Source organism: Saimiri boliviensis, chromosome 16 (assembly GCF_048565385.1).
Source record: "Saimiri boliviensis isolate mSaiBol1 chromosome 16, mSaiBol1.pri, whole genome shotgun sequence".
In the NCBI taxonomy this organism is placed as follows: Eukaryota; Metazoa; Chordata; class Mammalia; order Primates; family Cebidae; genus Saimiri; species Saimiri boliviensis.
The window spans coordinates 25,642,638-25,664,743 of record NC_133464.1 but is presented as its reverse complement, the minus strand read 5'-3'; the positions used below and the strand labels follow the sequence as shown (position 1 = coordinate 25,664,743).

General features: G+C 33.0%; 1 long non-coding RNA gene across 5 annotated transcripts in view; it reads right to left on the bottom strand.

Annotated features, from left to right (window-relative positions):
* Nucleotides 1–22,106, bottom strand: part of LOC141581603 (uncharacterized) — a 117,463-nt gene that overhangs the window by 3,350 nt on the left and 92,007 nt on the right. For all 5 annotated transcript variants that reach the window (XR_012514313.1, XR_012514312.1, XR_012514314.1 and 2 more), the window contains 4 exons: nucleotides 19,753–19,830; nucleotides 17,078–17,101; nucleotides 16,507–16,594; nucleotides 2,387–2,466 (listed from right to left, as the gene is read on the bottom strand). This is a non-coding gene — a long non-coding RNA (uncharacterized LOC141581603). The remainder of the gene's footprint in view (nucleotides 1–2,386; nucleotides 2,467–16,506; nucleotides 16,595–17,077; nucleotides 17,102–19,752; nucleotides 19,831–22,106) is intronic.

Below are 22,106 nucleotides of genomic sequence, written 5' to 3'. Positions count from 1 at the left end.
GAACAAGCTGTTATATCTTTTACAAATCTGCCAGCTACTTTTTATGAGCTTCTGTTGCTCTTTATGACTATAATAAAAGGAGAGTAGAAGCCATGTGTATATCCCATGGTCCCCGAAGCAAGCATCCTTACACAGAAAAGGTAATGAGATCTTTGGATGTTCTTTTCCTTCAGCTGCTGGATGCTCTCTTAACTCTTGTTTTGACACCATTTTATTGTGCCTATTATAATAAAGTATGTGTGAAATATGTTTGACAGATTTCAGTATTGTTAATCCAATAATTGGCAACATAGTATATCTACTATCAAGAAAGAATAAACAAATCAATAAGAAAATGAAAATTTTAAATAATCCATTCAATTTGATAGACCCCTTGTCATTTAAATATGTATTTGTTAACAGTGCAATCTTAAAATATCTTCCACCTTTAAGTATAAATTTGATATAAATTTTAAAGGACAGTTAAAACAACACCATGTATATAAAAATATCAACTCATATTTTATAAGTGATAGATTTATAAAATTTGTACCTTAAATTCTACATCAATGTAGATATTCTCATAATTTTAACCTCCATAGACTTTTTACCAAACTATAGTTTGCCATTAAAAAAGTAGATATAAGCAATTTCAAAAAATTTTATTAATGTCCTTCAGAGTTACTATGTGTCATAATATATCATTTAAATAACATGTAAGAACTATGTCTTTTGAGGTTTAATTCCAAAAATTGGCATGGTTACTTTAAAACTTTTTATGTTTTAGGGACAATGTGTCTTAATTTACTAATATTTATTTCTTTGACATCTTGAAAACCCACATCTACATTATCTTCTTACAATTTGTTGACCTGTAGAAATGTATGATTTAAATTTTGAACTCTATCAAAATATATTTTAACCTTATTTTTTCTTCATTTCAATTTTCTGATTTTCTGTTTATGTGTTGCCTTGTTTTTGATTTTTAAAATCCTAGCCAATATAGTAGTATGCATTTCTGTGCCATTGCAGACTTTTTCTGAATCATGTTTTGGTGTAACGCAAATAAAGATTTAAGAATTCAGTGCATCTTACTCAAAGCTATTTCTTTCCCTTCTGAGGTCAGCACCATGGTGTTTATTTCTCTCTACCCATGTCTTCATTTTTCATAAAAAAAATCTAAACATGACAATTGATATAAAGGTAACTCTGTAGCATCCTGGTCTCCCTTGCTACTGAACTACTTTCAGTTTGAACCATGCATTATACTTCAACATCATTAAACAACTTTTAAATCCTCATAGACAGAAACGTTTGGCCTCCTTGTTCACCTTTCCTAGATTTATTTACTTGTCTTTATAGTTACATAGTTTTAAGATTTAATTTTGACATTTTTTTCACTAAAGATGTGACTTCATTTTGAGCACAGTGCCTTGAGCACGTTGAATATTTTCTCTCCTTGCTCTTATGTCTATACAATCAGTGCTGTCACGTTATTGGATACATAAGTATTGACCCAACTCACCCTATATCACCTTTGCCAAAAATAAACAGCATTTATTTTGTTTTTCTGCCTTTTCATTACCTGTTCATTTTATATAAAAGCCCTTTTTATTCTCTACACTTTTGTCTTATTTATCATTCAGATCTTATCTTCTCCATCAACTCTTCATCAATGTCCAAGATTTTTCTCTTTATTCTCCTGTACTGCTACAGCCATTACTGGTTTTGCTTTTCATCTGGCAATTTGAATGTTCTTCATGTTGTCATTAGTCTTGTTAATTGCTTAAAAACGTGTCCTGTATCCTCAACGAGACTGAAAACCTGAAGAAAAAACTGGCTCTTAACTAAGCTCATGGCTGATCTGGGAATGTTCTTATGTAGACCTATGAAACTTTTGAAATTATAGGTAATACAGTGTATTTACGTATATTTCTATGTATATGTTTTTTTTTCCAAAAACACAGTGGCTAAAAGTCTTTGTCAATATAATGAAGGCCTTCATATCTAAAATCCACTGATCTAAAATAATAAGAATCATAATTTGTACTTTTATTTCTTCCATAAGGCATATAAGTCAAAAGACTTAAAAAGCATTTGTAATGAATTCCCCAAACCTTAGGCTCCTAGTTGGAACTCTGGGGTGATACTCCCTAGAAGTGTAGAAAAACCATAGCTAGACAAAACTAATAAACAAATGCAACGAAGCTCTAACTTAGCTCAAATTCATAATGATCCTGTCTCCTATTGGGTTGTATTGCTTATGTTATTTTTTAAAGAATAGTTTACATATTTTCTCATGAAATTACAGATAATAATTTTGCAAAATATGTATGTATATTTTCACCAATACTTGTAAAGAGAATATTCACATAAATACCATGAAGCTCAAGTTCTGGATAATTACCTACAAATCAGAAGCTTCCTGGAAGTCCCTCCATATGTAAATATTCTTCTTTTCGCCTAGAGATTTTATTCTTTCCAAATCTAGATATATTAATGTATAAATAAACATTAAAATATGCCATGGTTTCTGAGAAAGATCCCTGTTAGTAAAAAACTACTCCTGCCCCCTCATGTTTCTGCATGTTATTCATTCAGAATCATAAACTCCATTTTTCCAACTATTTTTAAAGCTATTTGTTATTATATTAATACAGTAAACATCCAATTGTAAAATTTATCATTATATACAATAAAGATAATGTCCCCTTCTCAGGCAAGAGTTAGACAGGCTAATCTTTGCCCAGTATAAAGTTGTATTACCCAAGCCAGCATTTTTGAAACTGTGGCAGGCAAACTGGAGAGCTGACATGTAAAATAAAATTTCAGACCCTTTAGAGTTCTTGGCAATCCTACCTTATAAAGATATTATGTCTCCACAAATTTTTATGTGTATGCAGCATAATTCCAGTCATAAAATATTTTTAACTTGACAAATGTATTCATATATTGTATGTATATAAATGCAAAAAGATTCTATTAGGCAGAATATTTCTGAAGAAAAATAAGGTGGAAGGAAATAATCTATAAGATGTCATAACTTTTTATATAGCTAAAGTGATTAAGAAAATGTGGAATTGGCACAAGCATTTGGAAAACGAATGTTGGAACAGAAAAGAGAGCCACAAAATAGATCTATACTCATATGAATCCTTGATATATGAGAGAGATGTCATGGCAGATAAATAAGGAAAGAACAGATATTTTAATAAATTGAGATACCATATTGTCATATCAATATAAAAATAAAATTGAATCCCTACGCCATATTATTTCCACAGATCAATTCCATACTGGAGAAAAATATAAAGATATTAAGCAGCTGTATATCATGAACTTCTTTGGAGTTGAAAATAGTTTTTAAACAAGATGAAAAAATCATAAGGGAAAATATTTCTAAATATAAATGTGTGTGTGTGTGTATATATATATATATATATATATATATATATATATATATGATGAATTCAAGACTGTTATTTTTTAAATTGATTATAGCAAGTGTTATTAGTTATACCATGTAGAAACGAAAGTCTTCTGCTTTGCTGTGTAGAGAGTAGACAATGGCTCAGTGACTTTGGCAAACAGTTCGGCAATGTTGATCCATGTGTGGTATGACCCATCGGTTCCAGATAGGTACTCCAAATAATCTTTAGTCTTTGCACAGGTGCATCAACGTGTTAGACATGTTTATGACAAATTTGTTTATGAATATACCTCAAGCTATAAATGACTCAATGACTATCAGCAGTAGGATGGAAAATAAACTGGAGTATAATACAGCAAAAATTTCTAGCAATGGAACTAAGTGAAATATGGCTACATGCAACACAGATATATCTCAAAACATGTTTAAGAAGCCAGTGCAGAAAAAAGGGAAATGGACAAGTTATCTATATAAACCAAAACTTAGCGACAACTAAATGCTATTATATGTGTATATGGGATAAAATGATTATGAATATGCTGTTAAACCTTTCAGTCAATGGCCAAAGCATTTAGCTCATAGTTAAATAGAAATGACATTGGTGTGCATCTTTGTTTCATTCCTGATCTGAGGAAAAACTTAAATTTCCTGGTTAATATATTTGCTATTGGAGGTAGTATTTTCATATTGTGGAAGTTTCACTCTTTTTGCTGATTTGCTAAGAGAATTTTCTGTATTAATACATATTGCAGTTAATCAAAAGCTTTTCCTGCATTTATTGTGACATATATTTTCCTATTCAGCATTTGAGATGAACTATAGTATTTGATTTTCTAGGGTAAAACCGAGTCGGATTTAAACCAAGGTAGCTATAATGTATGTTTTATCAGTTTCATAACATTTTGCTTAATATTTCCACTGTGTTCTTGAATTAGTTACTTATAATTTTTCCTGCATTGCCATCTCAGTTATTGGTAAAAAGGTTATGTTAGCATCATAAAATGAATTGTGACATATTTTCTGTTTTGCTGATATTCTGCCAAGAGTTGATAAGATAGATGTGTTGCTTTTCCTTTAGCATTATTAGAGTTTGCAGGGCAAATCATATAGGTCTGCAATTTCTTTAATGGCAAATACTTCTCATATTGCTGTCATTGTATTAATATAATTGTTTTATAGTTGAATTATTATTTGCATCATGAATCATTAAATACCCCATATTTGTATATTTTTGATATTGCAAGGGTATGGAGTTGAATTATTTTATAATTGAATTAATATATAAGAGTTGTAAGATTTTATATATTTTCTATTTCCTCTTTTCTTTATTTAAAGCTAAGTTTTTATTTCTCTAATAAAATATAATTCATAGTATGTTTTCTTTTTGGCTGAATCTGTTGCTAAGGGCCCACTGTCATCCTCATTTCAGTTATATGTGTCTTCTACCAACTAAGCATGATCAGCCTTCCAACAAAGATATTGTTTTGTCACTTGAAAATAACAATATTTTAAATGATTTATTTAGGCTTAGTTTTAGTTTCATTACATTATTATGCCCATTGTTTTATTTTCCTTTAAAATTTTACTTTGAACTCTTTCTGGTATTTCGATTCGGATTCCATTTAATATATTGATTTTCAGTCTTTCTCTTTTATAATACACACATGAGATGCCACAGGTCTGTTAGATCTGGATTTGGTTATGTTACAATGTTTAGCTATCATTTAAAAATATTTTTTAATTTCCATTATGATTTCCTCTATGACCTATTTTCTATTTAGAAGAATGATGAATATCATAACACCTGAAGGCCTTGTCTAGACCTCAGCATAATCATTTTTCATTTCCTACAATTACTGCATACATTTTTTAAAAATTATACTTGAAGTTCTGGGGTACATGTGCAGATCCTGTATGTTTGTTACATAGGTACTGTATACATTTTTAATCCTTGGAAGAAAGTTGAAATTGCATATGACCCATTACATAATCAATATTTGTGAGTTGGTGTATTATTGGTGTAACAGGTAGTGACATTTTCTTATGTTTTATTAGATCTATTAAAAATATTTCATTAGAATTATGAATTTGCATGTCTTTCTATTCTATAATTTTAATGCTTATGTACTGAAGTGGAATTAATATTTTGCTAGCATATTTACCATTTAGTTTAGTATTACCACTGTGTTCTTGAATTAGTTACCTATAATTTTTCTCTGCACTGTCATCTCAGTTTTAGGTATAAAGGTTGTATTAGCCTCATAAAATGAATTGTAATGTATTTTCTGTGTTGTATATACTCTGTGAAAGTTTCTAAAATTTGTGTTATTAGTATTAATTTATAGATTGATACAAAAATTGATGAATATTAGTGTTAATTTATTATTAATCAAAACAATAATTTCTATTCAAATATTAAATATGAATGCATTAATTATGGTGTATAAATAGCAGTATTTCATAGGATAGTAGGACAATTTGGAATTATTCTTTATTTTATATATACCTTTCTTAAATTATACTTTAAGTTTTGTGGTGCATGTGCAGAACAAACAGATTTGTTACATTAAGTGTACACATGCCATGAAGGATGGCTGCATCCATCACCCCACCACCTGCATTAGATATTTCTCACAATGCTATCCCCTGCCCACCCCTGACAGGCCCCGGTGTGTGATGTTCCCCTCCCTGTGTTCATGTGTTCTCATTGTTTAACACCCACTTATAAGTGAGAACATGCAGTGTTTGGTTTTCTGTTCTTATGTCAGTTTGCTGAGAATAATGGTTTCCAGCTTCATCCATGTCCCTGCAAAGGACATGAACTCATCGTTTTAATGGCTGCATACTATTCCATGGTATATGTGTGTCACATTTTCTTTATCCAGTCTGTCATCAATGGGCATTTGGCTTGGTTCCGAGTCTTTGCTATTGTGAACAGTGCCACAATAAACATATATGTGCATGTGTCTTTATGATAGAATGATTTATAATCCTTTAGGTATGTACCCAGTAATGGGATTGCTGGGTCAAATGTTATTTCTAGTTCTGTATCCTTGAGGAATCACCACACTGTCTTCCACAATAGTTGAACTAATTTACACTCCCACCAAAGGTGTAAAAGTGTTCCTATTCCTCCACATCCTCTCCAGCACCTGTTGTCTCCTGATTTTTTAATGTTCACCACTCTAGCCGGCATGAAATGTTACCTCAGTGTGATTTGATTTGCATTTCTCTAATCACCAGTGATGATGAGCTTGTTTCATGTGTTTGTTGGCTGCATAAATGTCTTTTTTAGAGAAGTGTCTGTTCTTATCCTTTGCCCACTTTTTAATGGAGTTTTTTTTCCTTGTAAATTTGTGAAGTTTTTGTAGATTCTGGATATTAGCCCTTTGTCAGATGGGTAGATTGCAAAAATGTTTTCCCATTCTGTTGGTTGTCAGTTTAATGATAATTTCTTTGCTGTGCAGAAGCTCTTTAGTTTAATTAGATTCCATTTGTCTGTTTTGGCTTTTGTTGCCATTGATTTTGGTGTTTTCATTATGAAGTCCTTGCCCATGCCTATGTCCTGAATGGTATTGCCTAGGTTTTCTTCCAGGGTTTTTATGGCGTTAGGTCTTATGTTTAAATCTTTAACTCATCTAGAGTTAATTTTTGTATAAGGTGTAAGGAAAGGTTTCAGTTTCAACTTTCTGCATATGGCTAGCCAGTTTTCCCAACACCATTTAATAAATAGATAATTATTTCCCCATTGCTCTTTTTTCTCAGGTTTGTCAAAAATCAGATAGTTGTAGAAGTGTAGCATTGTTTCTGAGGTCTATGTTCTGTTCTGTTGGTCTGTATCTTTGTTTTGGTACCAGTACCATGCTCTTTTGATTCCTATAGCCTTGTAGTATAGTTTGAAGTCAGGTAGTGTGATGCCTCTAGCCTTTTTTTTTTTTCCCTTGCTTAAATTGTCTTGGCTATGCAGGCTCCCCAGACTAGCAAGGCAGAGCAACATTCAAATTCGGGAAATGCAGAGAACACCACAAAGATATTCCTTGGAAAGTTCAACCCCAAGACACATAGTCATCAGATTCACCAGGGCTGAAATGAAGGAAAAAATACTAAGGGCAGCCAGAGAGAAAGGTAGAGTTACCCACAAAGGGAAGCACATCAGACTCACAGAGTATCTCTTGGCAGATACCCTACAAGCCAAAAGAGAGTGGGGGCCAATTTTCAACATCCTTAAAGAAAAGAATTTTCAACCTAGGATTTCAAATTTAGCCAAACTAAGCTACATAAGTGAGGGAGAAATAAACCTTTACAGACAAGCTACTGCTGACAAATTTCATCACCACCAGGACTGCCTTACAAGAGCTCCTGAAAGAAGCACTAGACAACCAGTACCAGCCACTGCAAAAAAGAACCAAATGGTAAACACCATGGACACAATGAAGAAACTGCATCAACATACAAAACAACCAGCTAGCATCAAAATAGCAGGAGCCTTAAATGTAAATGGGCTAAATGCCCCGATCAAAAGACACAGACTGGTAAATCAGATAAAGAGTCAAGACCCTTTGGTGTGTTGTATTCAGGAAACCCATCTCTCCTGCAAAGATACACATAGGCTGAAAATAAAGGCATGGATGAGGATTTCCCAAGCAAATAGCAAAAAAGCAACAGGAGTTACAATCCTAGTCTCTGATAAAACAGACTTTAAACAAAGAAAGATCAAAAGAGACAAAGAAGGACATTACCTAATGGTAAAGGGATCAATGCAACAAGAAGAGCTAAATATCCTAAATATAAATGCACTCAATACAGGAGCACCCGGATACATAAAGCAAGTTCTTAGTAACTTAAAAAGAGACTTAGAGTCCCATGTAATAATAGTGGGAGGCTTTAACATACCACTGTCTATGAGACAGAAAATTAACAAGGACATTTCAGGACTTAAACTCAGATCTGGACCAAGTGGACCTAATAAACATCTACAGAACTCTCCACCCCAAATCCACAGATTATATATTCTTCTCAGAGTCACATCACACTTATTCTAAAATTGACCATGTAATTGGAAGTAAAACACTCCTCAGCAAATGCAAAAGAACGGAAATTATAACACTCTCTCAGAACACAGTGCAATCAAATTAGAACTCAGGATTAAGAAACGAACTCAGAATCGCATAACTACATGGAAACTGAACAGCCTGCTCCTGAATGATACTGGATAATGAAGTAAAGGCAGAAATAAAGATGTTCTTTGCAATGAATAAGAATGAAGACACAATGTACCAGAATCTCTGTGACACATTTAAAGCAGTGTCTAGAGGGAAATTTATAGCACTAAATGGCCACAAGAGAAATGAGGAAAGTTCTAAAATCGACACCCTGATGTAGTGAATAAAAAAACTAGAGGAACAAGATCAAACAAATTCAAAAGCTAGCAGAAGACAAGAAGTAACTAAGATCAGAGCAGAACTGAAGGAGATAGAGACACAAAAAAACCTTCCAAAAAATCAATGAATCCAAGAGCCAGTTTTTTGAAAAGATCAACAAAATAGATAGACCATTAGCCAGACTAACAAAGAAAAAAAGAGAGAAGAATCAAATAGATGCAATAAAAGATGATAAAGGGAATATCACCAACGATACCACAGAAATATAAACTGCCATCAGAGATTACTACAAACACCTCTATGCAAATAGACCAGTAAATCTAGAAGAAATGAATAAATTCCTGGACACTTATACTCTCCCAAGACTAAACCAGGAAGAAGTTGAATCCCTGAATAGACCAATAACAAGGTCAGAAATTGAGGCAGCAGTTAATAGCCTGCCAAACAAAAAAAGTCCGGGTCCAGATGGGTTCACCGCCAAATTCTACCAAAGGCACAAAGAGGAGCTGATACCATTCCTTCTAAAACTATTCCAAACAATACAAAAAGAGTAAATATTCCCTAACTTATTCTTATGAGAACAACATCATCCTGATACCAAAACCTGACAGAGACACAACTAAAAGAGAAAACTTCAGGCCAATATCCATTGTAAACATGGATGCAAAAATTATCATCAAAATACTGGCAAACAGAATCCAACAGCACATCAAAAAGCTTATCCATCATGAGCAGGTCAGCTTCATCGCTGGTATGTAAAGTTGGTTCAACATAGGCAAATCTATAAACCTATCACATAAACAGACCCAAAGACAAAACCACGATTATCTCAATCAATGCAGAGAAGGCCTTCTACAAAATTCAACAGCCCTTTATGCTAAAAACTCTTAATAAACTAGGTATTGATGGAACATATCTTAAAATAATAACTATGACAAACCCACAGACAATATCATACTGAAGGGACAATAACAGAAAGCATTCCCTTTGAAAACTGGCGCAAGACAAGGATGCCCTCTCAAACCACTCCTATTCAACACAGTATTGGAAGTTCTGGCCAGGGCAATCAGGCAAGAAAAAGAAATAGAGGATATACAATTAGGGAAAGAAGAAGTCAAATTGTCTCTATTTGCAGACAACATGAATGTATATTTAGAAGACCCCATTGTCTCAGCCCAAAATCTCCTTAAGCTGATAAGCAACTTCAGCGAAGTCTCAGGATACAAAATCGATGTGCAAAAATCACAAGCATTCTCATATACCAATAACCGAAAGCCAAATCATGAGTGAATTCTCATTTACAATTGCTGCAAAGATAATTAAATACCTAGGAATACAACTTACAAGGGATGCGAGGGACCTCTTCAAGGAGAACTACAAATCTCTCCTCAAGGAAATAAGAGAGGACACAAACAGATGGAAAAACATTCCATGTTCAGGGTTATGAAGAATCAATATCATGAAAATGGCCATACTGCTCAAAGTAATTTATAGATTCAATGCTATCCCCATCAAGCTACCATTGACCTTCTTCACAGAATTGGAAAAAAAGCACCTTAAACTTCATATGAAATTATTCTATATTTTATTACTGTTACCCTCTTTAATTTTATTGTTTAATGTCTCATATGTGTGTTCACAGTATAGCTTGTCTGTTCTAACATCTGGAGGCAGAAAGACTCACATAAGGCATTCATATCTGTTTTTTTTTTTCCTAGCTTGAAATACAGTCAGAGTTGGAAAATAATAGGCATTTTTCAATAATATTAAAAAGTGATTAAAAAACCCACAATATCCAGGAGAAAAATATTGTGTATGGCATACTGTAGATAGTCTAAGGAGTAAGAAGAAAAGAGACTATGTGAATTGAATTTTTTTTTTCAGAAAATTATGGCTTCACATGTGTTTTTCTGTATTGGAGGAACTGGAAAGCAATGAGTATGTCATAGAGATGACACAGGCCAAAAAATGACTTAAGTTTTCATCACTGGCTGATCTATAAGCTCAGTGTAAGCAGGAAGTAAAACCTGAGGCCGAGGCAGAGTTACAAATGGCCTCATTAAGTGTTGACGGAGTGCTTTGGCATTGGGTCAATCTCAAAGATTGGGACAAGTGTTATTTGTCATATACTATTTTGTTTAAGCTCTTCACATTCAGCAAAATATCTGTCAAAACACTGGCTGAGCAAAGGTGGCCTTGAACAATCGTGATACTCAAACCTGGGGAAAAAGAGATAATCTGATATATAATGCTATCAAATGGTAATAGTCAAAGTTCATTAAGAACAACCGGAACAAACCAAACAAAACAACAACAACAAAAAGACATTTAGCTACAAAGCATATAACAAATAATGTAGGAAAAGAATTTATGACTAAGAGCTGAAAAACACAAGGAACAAAACCAAAAATAAACAAGATTTAATTAAAAAGCCTCTATATAGTAAAATAATCAACAGATTTAACCCGCATATTAGAAAATATTTGCAAACACTGCAACTGACAGGAAATTGATATTGAAAATCTATAAGGAACTCAAAGAACAGCAACAACAAAACCAATAACCCTATTATAAAATGAGCAAAGGACATTAATAGACATTTTTCAAAAGAAGACATACAAATGGGCAACAAAAATATAAAAAATACTCAACACCAGTCATCATCGGAGAAGTGCAATTTAAAGTCACAATAAGGTATTGTCTCATGCCAGTCAGAATGGCTATTACTACAGAGTAAAAAAAAAAAAAAAAAGAAAAAATTGGGGGAGATGCACAGCAAAAAACAATGTTTATACACCATTGGTGGGATGTAAATTTGTACAACCTCTTTGAAAAACAGTGTAAGGATTTCTCAGAGAAATAAAAATAGAACTACAATTCAATCCTTAATCCCACTATGAGGTATACTCCCTGAACACACAAAAAAAATTAAAAAGATACTATATTCATATATCAGTAATATTTACAATAACAAAGATGCAGAATCAACCTAATTGTCCTTCAAGAGATGAATAATAATGAAAATATGGTGTATCTTATATAATACACACATACAATGGAACACTAGCCATAAAAGGGAATAAAATGGGTGTCTTGGAGCAAGGTGGATGGAACTAGAATATCTCAAGTGAAACAACTAAAAACCTGAAATTTGAACACTGCACGTCTCATTTATTTGTGGAAGCTAAATAATATATACAAATGGACATAAAGGGTAAAATGATAGATAGTGGAGACTTAGAAAGGTGAAAGGGTGGGAGAAGAGTAAGGGATGAAAAATTACTTAATGAGCGTAATGTACATTATTTGTGTGATGATTATGCTAAAATGCCAGATTTCACCACTGCATAATATAGCCATGTAACGAAACTGAAATTGTATCCCTTAAGTATATAACAAATAAAAGGAAAGAAAAAATAAGTCGACAAAAACTGTCCATGAGGAAGCATAGGCATTTAACTTTCTAAACAATGGCTTTAAATCAACTGTTTTAAATATGTTCAAGAACCTGAAGAACTAAATAACGTTTTTAAAAAACGATTTATGAACAAAATGATGTAGTCAGTGATGAGACATAAATGTTAGAAAGGAACAAAACAGTCCAGAACTAGAAAGTAAAATAACTAAACTTTAAAAACAATCACTACATGGATTCCACAGTTTTAGGTAGATAGAAAGAAGTATCAGTAAATATGAAGACTGAAAACTGATAATACAATTTTAGAAGCAGAGAGAAAAACGAATTTTCAAAAATATGATTAGAAGAATTTAAGGGACATTTGGGACACTATCAGGAGGACCAACCTATACATTATAAGTGTCTCAGAGGAAGAGGGAAAAAAAAGGAAGAGAAAAATATTTTTAAAAAGTGGTCAAAACTTTCTTAAATCTGAAGATATGAACTGCATATGTAAGAATTAAAGAATCTGCAACTAGGACAAACTAAAAAAAAATCCACATGGAGAAAGATTATAAGCAAGTTGCAAAAGAAAAAGAGAAAGAATTTTCAAAGCAGCAAGAGAGAACTTCAAATAGAGGGATTCCCAATAAAATGAATAGATGATTTCTCATCAAACATCATGGGGACCAGAAGGTAGTGGTATAACATATTTAAAGTTGTGTGTGTGTGTGTGTGTGTGTGTGTGAGAGAGAGAGAGAGAGAGAGAGAGAGAGAGAGAGACAGAGAGAGAGAGAGAGAGAGAGAGAGAGAGAGAATACCAATAATTCTATAACTTACACAATTTCATAATGTAAAACAATAATTTTAAATCCATATTATATATCGATGTCTTGTTCAAGAACGAAAAATAAACTAATGCATGCCCAGATAGAGTAAAGATAAGAGGGTTTATTACTGGTAGACTTGCCCTATAAGAAATTTAGGCTGAAACAGAAGGACACTAGACATCAACTTGAATGTGTATAATTTTTAAACTATAATATAATTACAAATGTTAATGTAAATGGCAATATAAGTAAACCTTGGAGTTGAAACTCTTCTTTATTTCCTATATGAATTAACAGAAAAAGTACAGAACAATAATTATAAACTTATGTTAATGTGTATGTAATATATAAAGATGTAGTCAGTGAAAATAACAATATAAAGAGATGGATGAAATGTATAGGAATATTTGTATACTACTGAAATAAAGCTGATATTCTTCAAACTAAGTTGTTATAAATTGAAGATCTGTGGGTAGACTGCAAAATTTTTTGCCCATTCTGTTGGTTCACTCTAATAGTTTCTTTTGCTGTGCAGAAGCTCTTAATTAGATCCCATTTGTCTATTTTGGCTTTTGCTGCCATTCCTTTCAGTGTTTTAGTCATGAAGTCCTTGCCCATGCCAGTGTCCTGAATGATATTACCTAGGTTTTCCTCTAGGGTTTTTATGGTATTAGGTCTTATGTTTAAATCTTTAATCCATCTGGAGTTAATTTTTGTATGAGGTAGAAGGCAGGCATCCAGTTTCAGTTTTCTGCCTCTGGTTAGCCAGTTTTCCCAATACCATTTATTAAATAAGAAATCCTTTCCCCATTGCTTGTTTTTGCCACGTGTGTCAAAGAGTAGATGGTTGTAAATGTGTGACGTTACTTTTCAGGCCTCTGTTCTGTTCCATTGGTCTATATCTCTGTTTTGGTACCAGTGCCATGCTGTTTTGATTACTGTAGCCTTATAGTGTAGTTTGAAGTCAGGTAGCATAATTCTTCCAGGTTTGTGAGTTTGTTTTGTTTTGTTTGTTTTTCTTATGATTGTCTTGGCTATGTGGGCTCTTTTTTGATTCCATGTGAAGTTTAAGGTGTTTTTTTTTCCAATTCTGTGAAGAAAGTCAGTAGTAGCTTGATGAAGACAGCATTGGATCTATAAATTACTTTGGGCAGTGTGGCCATTTTCATGATATTGATTCTTCCTAACCATGAGCATGGAAGGTTTTTCCATCTGTTTATGTCCTCTCTTATTTCCTTAAGCAGGGATTTGTAGTTCTCCTTGAAGAGGTCCTTCACATTCCTTATTAGTTATATTCCAAGGTATTTTATTCTATTTGTAGATAGAAAGAACTTAAACAAATTTACAAGAAAAAAAACAACGTCATCAAAAAGTGGGCCAAGGACATGAACAGACACTTCTCAAAAGAAGACATTTATGCAGCCAACAAACATGAAAAAAAGGCTCATCATCACTGGTCATTAGAGAAATACAAATCAAAACCACATTGAGATACCATCTCACACCAGTTAGAATTGCAATGATTAAAAAATCTGGAGATAACAGATGCTGGTAAGGCTGTGGAGAAATAGGAACACTTTTACACTGTTGGTGCCAGTGTAAATTAGTTCAACCATTGTGGAAGACAGTGTGGCAATTCCTCAAGGTTCTAGAAATACCATTTGACCCAGCAATCCCCTTACTGGGTACATAACCAAAGGATTATAATGAGCAAGAATCAATATTGTGAAAATGGCCATACTGCCTAAAGTAATTTACAGATTCAATGCTATCCCCATCAAGCTACATATGACCTTCTTCACAGAACTTCAAAAAACCACCTTAAACTTCATATGGAACCAAAAGAGAGCCCGCATAGCCAAGTGAATTCTAAGCAAAAAGAACAAAGCTGGAGGCATCACACCAGCAGACTTCAAACTATACTACAAGGCTACAGTAATCAAAACAGCGTGGCACTGATACCAAAACAGAGATAAAAACCAATGAAACAGAACAGAGGCCTCGGAGGCAACACCACACATCTACAACCATCTGATAGTTGACAAACCTAACAAAAACAAGCAATGGGGAAAGGATTCCCTGTTTGATAAATGGTGTTGGGAAAACTGGCTAGCCATGTGCAGAAAGCAGAAACTGCACCCCTTCCTGACAGACACCTTACATCAGAATTAACTCCAGATGGATTAAAGACTTAAACATCAGACCTAACACCATAAAAACCCTAGAAGAAAAGCTAGGCAATACCATTCAGGACATAGGCATAGGCAAGGACTTCATGACTAAAACACTGAAAGGAATGGCAACAAAAGCCAAAATAGGCAAAAGGGACCTAATCAAAATCCACAGCTTCTGCACGGCAAAAGAAACAGTCGTTAGATTGAATTGGCAACCAAGAGAATGAGAAAAAAAAAATGTTTCAATCTACCCATCTGACAAAGGGCTGATATCACAACCTACAAAGAACTAAAACAGATTTACAAGAAAAAAACAAACAAGCCCATTCAAAACTGGACAAAGGATATGAACAGACACTTTACAAAAGAAGATATCGATGAGGTCAAGAAACATATGAAAAAATGCTCATCATCACTGGTCTTTAGAAAAATGCAAATCAAAACCACATTGCGATACCACCTCATGCCATTTAGAATGGCGATCATTAAATCTGGAGATAACAGATGCTGGAGAGGATGTGGAGAAATGGGAACACTTTTACACTGTTGGTGGGAATGTAAATTAATTCAACCGTTGTGGAAGAAAGTGTGGTGATTGCTCAAGGACCTAGAAATAGAAATTCCATTTGACCCAGCAATCCCATTATTGGGTATATATCCAAAGGATTATAAATCGTTCTATTATATAGACACATGCACACGAATGTTCACTGCAGCACTGTACAATAGCAAAGACCTGGAACCAACCCAAATGCCATCGATAATAGACTGAACAGGGAAAATGTGGCACATATACACCATGGAATACTATGCAGCCATCAAAAACAATGAGTTCCTGTCCTTTGTAGCGACATGTATGAACCTAGAAACCATCATTCTCAGCAAACTGACACAAGAACAGAAAATTAAACACCACGTGTTCTCACTTATAGGCGGGTGTTCAACAATGAGAACACATGGACACAGGGAGGGGAGCATCACACACTGGGGTCTGTTGGGGGAAAAAAAGGGGAGGGACAGCAGTGGGTGGGAAGTTGGGGAGGGATAACATGGGGAGAAATGCCAGATATATGTGAAGGGGAGGAAGGCAGCAAACCACACTGCCATGTGTGTACCTATGCAACAATCTTACATGTTCTTCACGTGTATGCCAAAACCTAAAATGCAATAAAAATATTTTTTAAAAATAATTCTATTATAAACACACATGCTCACATATGTTTATTGTGTTACTGATTACAATAGCACAGACTTGGAATCAACCCAAATGCCCATCAAAGATAGACTGGATAAAGAAAATGTGGCACATACATACCATGGAGTAGTATGCTGTCATAGAAAAGGATGAGTTCACGTCCTTTGCAGGGACTTGCATAAAGCTGGATACCATCATTCTCAGGAAACTTACACAAGAACAGAAAACCAAACACTGCATTTTCTCACTCATAGGTGGGTGTTGAACAATGAAAACACATGGACACAGGGAGGGGAACATTGCACATAGGGCCCTGTCATGGGTTAGGGGGTGAGGGGATTGGGGAAGGATAAATAGGGATTGGGGAAAGAGAAATACCTAATGTAGATGACAGGGTGATAGATGCAGCAAACCACCATGAATGTTCTGCACAAGAATTTAAGTATAAAAAAGGTAAAAATAAAAAAATAAAAAATAATGAATTAAAGGTCTTAATATAATCCCGAAGGTAACCACTAATAAATTAAAATGCACATAAAAGAAATGATGGAATCAAAGGGGTATACTAGAAAAACATCAAGTAATTACAAAAATGAAATTAAAAAATTGAGAAACAAAAATATATACAACAAACATGTAACAAATGGATAAATGTTAAATAGTTCTTTTCTGACAAGTACAAGAAACTTACTTTAGAAGCCAAGCTACAAAGGGCCTAAAAGTAAAATAATAAAGATTGTCCATGAAAACAGTAACCAAAAGAGCATTTGGATGTCTCTTAATAATGAAATGAACAGATAGAAAATCAATGAGAAAATATTGGACTTGAATGATATAATAAAACAACTAGACCTAAAAGATATATAAACGATTCCTCCCAACCCAGAAGACATATTTATGCATTCAACATAGAACTGGAAGTTCTAGATACAGCAAGAGTTACACAGAATATTCTTCAGTATATACTGTAACTTAAATTATCAAACAAAACAACAAATTTAAGGAGACTGAAATATTACAATCACCTGTTTTTCTTCTGAATACAAAGTAACTAGAAATTAGTAACAGAAAAAAACTGAAAAATTCATATGAAAATTAAATGACAGACTTTTAAATAAATGGATCAAAGAATAAAGCACAAGGGAAATTAGAAAATATCAGAAAATACCTTGTGAGAAATGAAAGTAAAAACGCCACATATGAAATCATATGGAACATAGTAAAAGCAGTATTTAGAGATACATTTTAACTGTAAACATCTGAACTTTTAAAAAGAAGAAAAATCTTAAATTTATAACCTAACTTTACATCTTAAAGAAAAAGTATCAAGTGTGGAAAATGACAATCTGTCAAACAGATAATTGGTGTTCATGAAGTAGGAAGTGAACAGTAAGGACAAAAATATGCAGTAATTTTTAAAAATTAACTTTGATAAATTTGTTAATCACAGGGTATATCATGTCACAGTACAAGTTTAAAATATATTAAAACCTTTGGTTAATAAAACACATTATTAAGAGTGAAATAATGACTCATTTGTACAATGAGATAACATACTGTGAAGTATATATCTTATAAGAGATTTATATCAAGACATTAAAAACCTATAAGTCTACAACAAAAACAAAACAAAACAACTCAATTAAAAACAGGCAAAGGACTTGAATAGGCATTTTGCTAAACATATGTACATGGATAATCAGCACATGAAAAGTTGTTCAAAACCATTAATTATTAGGCCATCACAAATCAAAATCACAATGACATGTCATGTCACCGTGTAAAAATGATGAAGCTGCTGTGGAAGACAGTTTGGTGACACCTTAAAATGTTAAACAGAATTACTATATGAGCTAGCAATTTAATTTAGTATCCAAATACTAATGTTTATAGGAGAATTATTCACAATAACCAAAAGGAAGAAATAACCCAAGTATGTCTATCATCAGATGAATTGATAAACAAAATGTGGCATGTGTGCATACTGTGGAATATAACTGAGCCATAAGAAAGAAGTTCTGATACATGTCACAATAAGGATAAAGCTTTTAAATATCACGTAAAGTGAAATTAACCAGACACAAGAGAGTAAATGTTGTTTGATTCCTCTTAACATAAAATATTTAGAACAGGGACATTCCTATAGACAAAATTTAGGTTAGAGTTTTTGGGGGTGAAGTAAGAAAAAAATATAGGGATTTGTTGCTTAATGACAGAGGTTCTGTTTGGAGTGATGAAAATTTTTGAAAATAGTGGTGATTGCTGCACAAAACTGTAAATACAATTAATGCCACTGAATTGTCCACTTCAGAGGCTAAAATGGCTAATTTCATATTATATATTTTACCATAACAAAAATGTAAAATACATGAATTATAATTTAATTATGTAGCATTTTGAGTTGTAGAATTTCCTGCAATCTTAAATTTAATTTTGTATATTTTTCTGATCTACGATAGTGTACATTTTAAAATTTTTCTTCAAATATAGTATTAAAAAGTGGTTTGTAATATGGAATAAGATACCAAACCAAGATCATGAAAATGTTTTTGCTGATTTGAAGGAATAGACTCCTGGTTAAAATTTTCAAGAAAAATATCGGATTTTCTAACCAATTTCTGATGTTTAAATGAGAGAACCATGTATTAATGGGAATTCGTTGACTCTGGGATGAAGGAATCTTCCTTCACTGAGGGTTTATTAAAATTTATGTTAGTAATTCAGGCACATTTGGGTATTTTAAAAAGTAACAAAGATTTACTTGTATTTGGGATGTGTGTGTGTGTTTATGTACCTATTTATTTTAATTCCATCCTTGGCACCATTTACACAGGGATATTATCTTCTTGTTGATAACTGAGTTTTAGAAATAGCACAGTTTATGTCTGTGTTTTGATGTAATTATATACCTCCATTGCATTCTCATACTGACTTTCCCATCACATACAGCTCATTCTTATGTTTGATTAATATTGTTTTGGAGGCAGAGGCAGAACTAGAATGACTGGTATGCCAAGTATATTTTATTATTGAATGTTTTAAATGTGTTACTTTGATTATAATAAATTATTTTTAAATTTCCTTTTTAATAATATACATTTTTATGTAATTTTATTTTTCTAACACATTTATTTATAATTTACTAAATAATTTATCACAATCATATATCAAGGTAGTAACAAATAATTTAAGTTTAACACTAAAAATTATATTACTTTCAAATGTTATGACCAGTTTCTTGGTTTCAGCCAGTTATTACTAGTATAAATTATTAAATATTCTCAAGAACTCTGATGATGTCAGTTATATTTTACAGTATGGATTAAGGCTTTATCTCTTAATTCCCTTTGATTTTTGCTTTATTACCTTCAAGCCACACAAGAATTCCTCAATCCTCCCCTCAATTGGATGGAGACGATGCTTGTTTCTCACTGCAGTTTTTATCTGGAAAAAATAATACATATGTATTAATATACTATTTGTGAGGGTGCGTTGAGTCAAAAGCAGAAGGCATGCTTTACCAAATTTTTCTGATGGATCAATAACAAGGTAGGTAAGTTATCTTCTGCATTTTTTCCATGTACTAAATATCGTGGCTAGTTCTATCCTCATACTCAAGCTGCTGTTCTACTTGCTAATATTGGATAGTTCTTGCCAGGCTCTTCAAATCGTGCTTTAACCGGGAAGAAACCTTCCTATTCTGCACAAACCCTGAATAGCCCTGATAGTTTAAACCTCACCTAATTATTCTCTATCAGTTAGAAACTAGATGGGTGGAGGATTGAGAGAGGAACGCTATAAAATTCAAAACCAGTGATGCATTGGCTGAAAAACCCTGACATGAATTGTGAGAGCAAAGAAATCACAGCTGGCTTTGCAGATGCAGTCCAGGTGGGCCTTGGCAGATGATATTGAACTGAATAAATTGTAGCTCTAATATTTTCTGGGCTACGGCTGATATTGTAGGTTCAGCTAAAGTAGTATAACACTAGGAGGCATCATTACTTTCCAATTAAGATTCACTTTAAAACAGGGAGATCTTCAATCTGAATTGTTTTTCAAATATAGCTCATGTTCACATGCTTTAAAGTGTGCACTAAACCATATCAGTTGTGCACAATTTATGGAGCCATTAGTAATAAGATTTATAGGAATGCTATAATTTGAAACTCTGAAAATAAAAGAATTGCACATTATTTATACAGATACTCTGCCACCATAATTTCCTACTTTTTAAATGTCAGCTGCACAGAGTGACTTCATGTCAAAGAGCACTTTATTTTCAATTTTTATTTATTTATTTAACACCAAGAGTAGTTTTTCCTTTAATAAAAAAAGATGGAATATGTATAATGGACAAGGGATGACCAAAATTTGCCAAGTTAGGCTAGTAAGAAAATCCTAACAATTAACATTCATTATTCACTGGTCCATTAATCACAGGAAAATAGATAATTGTATCCATGTAGTTATATGGATACAAGTAAAGTACACACATGTCAGTACATGGTACCAAATCAAGTATACATCACTGTACATGTACTACATACAAGTACATATATTGGGAGTTCATGTAGTGAACAAGTGGTCTGTTACCTGTTAGCCTGGTAATGGCATAAAAAGAGACACATAAACCAATGGAACAGAATATAAACTACAGAAATAAATTCATAAATTTATAATCAATTGATTTACAATACATTGATGAGAACACACAATAGAGAAAGGAAGATATCTTCAATAAATGTTGCTACTGCTGGATATTCACATGTGAAAGACTATTACTAGACATTCTTTTCACACCATAAACAAAAATCCACTCAAAATGCCTTAAAGGCTTAAACATAAGACCTAAAATTGTGAAACTACTAGAAGAAAACAAAAGGAAAAACTCCATGCAATTGATCTGAGCAAAGATATTTTTGAATAGGAAACAAAACTCACAAACAATGAAAGCAAAAATAGGCAAATGAGTTTGCATCAACCTAAAAAGCTTCTGCATGACCAACATAGCAATCAAAAGAGTGAACAGACAATGCACAGAATGAGGAAAAATATTTTCACAACATACTTTAGATAAGGGGTTAATATTTAAAATATACAAGAAACTCAGTAAGGAAACAACCTCATTTTAAAACTGGGCAAAAGCTGTGACTAGCTATGTCTCAAAAGAACACGTATTAATCACTCACAGACATATGAAGAAATCCTCAACGTCTTTAGTCATCAGGTAAAATGCAAATTAAATCCCCCCCGATGAGAAATCACCTCAGAACTGTTAAAATGGCAATTTAGATAGCTAGCTGGTTAGGTAGATAATAGATGATTGATAGACAGACAGACAGACAGACAGACAGATAGATAGATAGATAGATAGATAGATAGATAGATAGATAGATAGACAGACAGATAGATAGACAGATAGATAACAAATGTTAGTTAGGATGTAGACAAAAGTAAAACCTTGAACAACGTTGGTGGGAATGTAAATTAGTACGTCCATTTTGGAAAATAGTATGGGGGTTAGTAGAAAACTCAGTGTCACTACTGTATGATCCAGTAATGTCACTACCAATTATGTATCTAAGGGAAATGAATTTAGTATATTGAAGATATCTTCACTCCCATGTGCACTGCAGCATTATTTTTAACAGCAAAGATATGGAATCAATTTAACTGTCTATCAATGAATGAAGAAAACATGGTATACATGCATAATG